Genomic DNA, 6,000 nt, shown 5'->3' on the forward strand with positions numbered 1-6,000 from the left:
CACAGACTCCTCCCCCTATCACACACAGACTCTTCCCCCTATTACACACAGACTCCTCCCCATCACACACACTCTTCCCCGATCACACACAGACTCTTCCCCTATCACACACAGACTCTTCCCTGATCACACACAGACTTCCCCTATCACACACAGACTCTTCCCCTATCACACACAGACTCCTCTTCCTATCACACACAGACTCTTCCCCCGATCACACACAGACTCTTCCCCCGATCACACACAGACTCTTCCCCTATCACACACAGACTCTTCCCCTATCACACACAGACTCTTCCCCTATCACACACAGACTCTTCCCCTATCACACACAGACTCTTCCCCTATCACACACAGACTCTTCCCCGATCACACACAGACTCTTCCCCGATCACACACAGACTCTTCCCCCGATCACACACAGACTTCCCCTATCACACACAGACTCTTCCCCTATCACACACAGACTCTTCCCCTATCACACACAGACTCTTCCCCTATCACACACAGACTCTTCCCCCGATCACACACAGACTCTTCCCCTATCACACACAGACTCTTCCCCCGATCACACACAGACTTCCCCTATCACACACAGACTCTTCCCCGATCACACACAGACTCTTCCCCTATCACACACAGACTCTTCCCCCGATCACACACAGACTTCCCCTATCACACACAGACTCTTCCCCCGATCACACACAGACTCTTCCCCGATCACACACAGACTCCTCCTGCTATCACACACAGACTCCTTTCCCTATCACACACAGACTCCTCCCCCTATCACACACAGACTCTTCCCCCTATTACACACAGACTCCTCCCCATCACACACACTCTTCCCCTACCACACACAGACTCTTCCCCCTATCCCACACAGACTCCTCCCCTATCACACACAGACTCTTCCGCCTATCCCACACAGACTATTCCCCCGATCCCACAAAGACTCTTCCCACGATCCCACACAGACTCTTCCCCCGATCCCACACAGACTCTTCCCCCGATCCCACACAGACTCTTCCCCCTATCCCACACAGACTCTTCCCCCTATCCCACACAGACTCCTCCCCCTATCCCACACAGACTCTTCCCCTGATCCCACACAGACTCCTCCCCTATCCCACACAGACTCTTCCCCCTATCCCACACAGACTCTTCCCCCTATCACACACAGACTCTTCCCCCTATCCCACACAGAGGGGGTCATTTACTAACGGCCCGAATTGATTTTTCCCAACGTGTTACCCGAATATTTCCGATTTGCAGCGATTTTTCCTGAATTGCCCCAGGTTTTTGGCGCACGCTATCGGATTGTGGCGCATTAGCGCTGGCATGCACCCAACGAAAATCAGGGGTGTGGAGGTATGAAAACCCGACGGATTTGGAGAAACCGCTGCATTAAAAAAAAAAAAGTGTCGCGGGACACGCACTTACCTTCACCAAGTATAGGATTGTGAACTCCGGCGGGCCACGGCGGACTTCAGCGCAGCAGCGACACCTGGTGGTCATCGGAGGAACTGCCTTGGTGAATCGCCGGAAGACCCGAATCCACCGCAGAGAACACGCCGCTGGATCGCAAATGGACCAGGTAAGTAAATCTGCCCCAGACTCTTCCCACCGTCCCACACAGAATCTTCCCCCAATAACACAAAGAATCTTCCCCCTATCACACACAGACTCCTCCCCCCCATCACAACAGACTCTTCCCCCTATCACAACAGACTCCTCCCTCTATACCACACAGACTCCTCCCCTATCACACAGACTCCTCCCCCTATCACAATGCCATAATTATGTATAATGATAAATAGAGCCCTTATCTATAAGCCCTGGTGAGACGATGCAAAAGTAATAAAATAACTGCAAAACCGTTGGGAACTCCTATAGGACATCCAGGACTATAGGACACAGAGGAAACTTGTTCTCAGATGTAGAGATAAATGGAGCGAGACACAGACAGGACCCGGGACCCTCCTTCTCATTATAGATGGGGGAGGAGGAACCTGTATTACCAGACTTCTCCTTTAAGTAAAAGGTCAGGGAGCCCGTACTGGTCCAGGACTAGGGATGGGTGGGATTCAAATAATTAACTCCATTCCGTCTACTTTACGAGTAAGAAATCCATTGTGTAGCGCGACAAGAGAAAATATAATCCCTATCACTATAGTAAACATCACACTATCTAAAATGATTCTTATATTTATATACAATTTATATTAACTGTTTTGTATCTTAAGACTTGTTATAGATCTATGAACATTTACAGACATAATGCATAAACATTCTATAAATTCAAAGAGGTTGTGTTAACTTCACAAGCTCAGTACAAAAACGCAGAACCAGAACCAAGCTTAGTACATAAACACAGCACCACAAACAAGCTCCATGCATAAACACAGCACCACAACTAAGCTCTATGCACAAACACAGCACCACAAACAAGCTCCATGCATAAACACAGCACCACAAACAAGCTCCATGCATACACACAGCACCACAACCAAGCGCCATGCATAAACACAGCACCACAACCAAGCTTAGTACATAAACACAGCACCACAACTAAGCTCCATGCACAAACACAGCACCAGAACCAAGCTTAGTACATAAACACAGCACCACAACCATGCTTAGTACATAAACACAGTACCACAACCAAGCCTAGAACATAAACACAGCACCGCAACCAAGCTCCATGCACAAACACAGCACCAGACACAAACTTAGTACATAAACACAGCACCAAAACCATGCCCAGAGCACAAATGCAGCACCAGAAGCAAGCTTAGTAGATAAACACAGCACCAGAACCAAAATCAGTACGCATTCAGAAGCACTAGAACCATGCTCAGTGCACAAATTCAGCACCATAACCAAGCTCAAGCTATAAATATTGGGCCACATTTATCACTTTTGTGCGCCTAAGTGTAGTATTTGTGCCTAAATTCTGGCGCACTGTTTTGCCAGAATTATCACAAGCTACAACCATCTGTGATAAGTATATTTTCTGCCTCTTATTAATCACTTTACTTTAACACAGTTTAGGCGCAGTTTAGGCGCAATGTTAGATTCAGGCAGTTACATGTGATCCTGCTACAAGCTCCTCTCTGCTTCTCTCCCGCACCCCAGCATGAGAATGACCCCCACAGCAGCACCCAGTGACCTCCTCAGCAGGGGCTTCTCCTGGAGGGGATCCCCCAGTGCTGGTCTCCTGCTGCACCCCTGTAATTCTGCACAGTATCCCCCTCAGACACACTGGTGATACTGTGCAGAATTACATGGGGGACACTTGTATGTCAAATTTGCAACATTCTGCAAACTTCTCTTGCTCTTGCTGTGAGCTCAGGGTTTTGCAGAATGTTTTGTAAATAGAAGGTGATGAACTGTAAATAGAGTCTGCAGCTCCTGTCTGTAATGTATCTAATGTCTGTATTATATGTTCTAGTATCTGCAGAGTATCTCATGTATCTATTATATGTTCCAGTATCTGCAGAGTATCTCATGTATCTATTATATGTTCTAGTATCTGCAGAGTATCTCATGTATCTATTATATGTTCCAGTGTCTGCAGTGTATCTCATGTATCTATTATATGTTCTAGTGTCTGCAGTGTATCTAATGTATCTATTATATGTTCTAGTGTCTGCAGAGTATCTAATGTATCTATTATATGTTCCAGTGTCTGCAGTGTATCTAATGTATCTATTATATGTTCTAGTGTCTGCAGTGTATGTAATGTATCTATTATATGTTCTAGTGTCTGCAGTGTATCTCATGTATCTATTATATGTTCTAGTGTCTGCAGTGTATGTAATGTATCTATTATATGTTCTAGTGTCTGTAATGTATCTAATGTATCTATTATATGTTCCAGTGTCTGCAGTGTATGTAATGTCTGTATTATATGTTCCAGTGTCTGGCTGAGCTTTGCTGCTAGAAATGAGCTCTTCTGCACAGGGGCTCAGTGCTTTCTTCTCAGATAACGCCACCTTCGGGCTGGAGTGTTTTTGCGCCCGTTTTTGCGCCTAAATGAAAACGTTGCAAGTGATGAATATCATTAGGCGCAGCAAAACATCTGGATTGGTAAGATAGATGAGGGAAAGGTGGTTATTTTAGCTGCGCGGCTAATTTGACGTTTAATCGCAAAAATGGTGCAAAAACGGTGCGCCTGAATGAAAAGGCGCAAAAACAACAGAAAAAATGAGTGATACATGTGGCCCATTGAGTATTATCCACCTGCAGACTTTACAGGTGGAGGAAGCCATGATTATATGTAGCTGTGTATGGCTGTGTACTGTGGCTGTAGCTCCATGTATGGCTGTGTACTGCGGCTGTAGCTCCATGTATGGCTGTGTACTGTGGCTGTAGCTCCATGTATGACTGTGTACTGTGGCTGTAGCTCCATGTATGGCTGTGTACTGTGGCTGTAGCTCCATGTACGGCTGTGTACTGTGGCTGTAGCTCCATGTAGGGCTGTGTACTGTGGCTGTATCATCATGTACGGCTGTGTACTGTGGCTGTAGCTCCATGTATGGCTGTGTACTGTGGATGTAGCTCCATGTATGGCTGTGTACTGTGGCTGTAGCTCCATGTACGGCTGTGTACTGTGGCTGTAGCTCCATGTATGGCTGTGTACTGCTCCTGTAGCTCCATGTATGACTGTGTACTGCGGCTGTAGCTCCATGTATGGCTGTGTACTGTGGCTGTAGCTCCATGTATGGCTGTGTACTGCGGCTGTAGCTCCGTGTATGGCTGTGTACTGCGGCTGTAGCTCCATGTATGGCTGTGTACTGCGGCTGTAGCTCCATGTATGGCTGTGTACTGTGGCTGTAGCTCCATGTATGGCTGTGTACTGCGGCTGTAGCTCCATGTATGGCTGTGTACTATGGCTGTCAGGGCCGATTCTAGCATATTTGCTGCCTGAGGCGAATATTAAAATGCTGCCCCCCCCCCCCGCTCCCTGTTAAGTAAATCCTTAAACTTTACTAACAACCCTACAGGCAGCTCCCTGACACTGTGTGACTGACTACAGGATCTGAGAGGCATTAGTGGCATCTAGTACCTTATAGATGACAATCTCTTCCATCAGGACGACTTTATTCCGGGTTCTCCAATCCATGACGTATCACTGCTGAATGCACAGCCGGATGTCTTTAGCTCCGTGCAGCATCTCCACCCGGCGTCCCTAAAAATACCACAGTCACTTACAGTATGAAGTCTCCTGGATAACAACACTGTGCTCCTAAATAATATATACCCCTCACAACACAACTGACCGCACACTACCCCACATATAACACATCCCTTCATTATCCCTGCTCTCATATATTTAAAGGCCTCGTTATTCACCACCCAATTAAATTATATACAGCTCCCATATACAGATCCCCTACAGCTTAAATAAAATCTTGCCCCACATATACATCCCCCCAGCTTAGTAATATACTGTATCCCATATACAGCCCCCCAGCTTAGTAATATACTGTATCCTATATACATCCCCCCAGCTTAGTAATATACTGTATCCCATATACAGCCCCCCAGCTTAGTAATATACTGTATCCCATATACAGCCCCCCAGCTTAGTAATATACTGTATCCTATATACATCCCCCCAGCTTAGTAATATACTGTATCCCATATACAGCCCCCCAGCTTAGTAATATACTGTATCCCATATACAGCCCCAGCTTAGTAATATACTGTATCCTATATACAGCCCCCCCCAGCATAGTAATATACTGTATCCCATATACATCCCCCCAGCTTAGTGATATACTGTATCCCATATACAGCCCCCCAGCTTAGTAATATACTGTATCCCATATACATCCCCCCAGCTTAGTAATATACTGTATCCCATATACATCCCCCCAGCTTAGTAATATACTGTATCCCATATACATCCCCCCAGCTTAGTAATATACTGTATCCCATATACAGCCCCCAGCTTAGTAATATACTGTATCCCATATACAGCCCCCAGCTTAG

Source organism: Engystomops pustulosus, chromosome 2 (genome assembly GCF_040894005.1).
Source record: "Engystomops pustulosus chromosome 2, aEngPut4.maternal, whole genome shotgun sequence".
Classification (NCBI taxonomy): domain Eukaryota; kingdom Metazoa; phylum Chordata; class Amphibia; order Anura; family Leptodactylidae; genus Engystomops; species Engystomops pustulosus.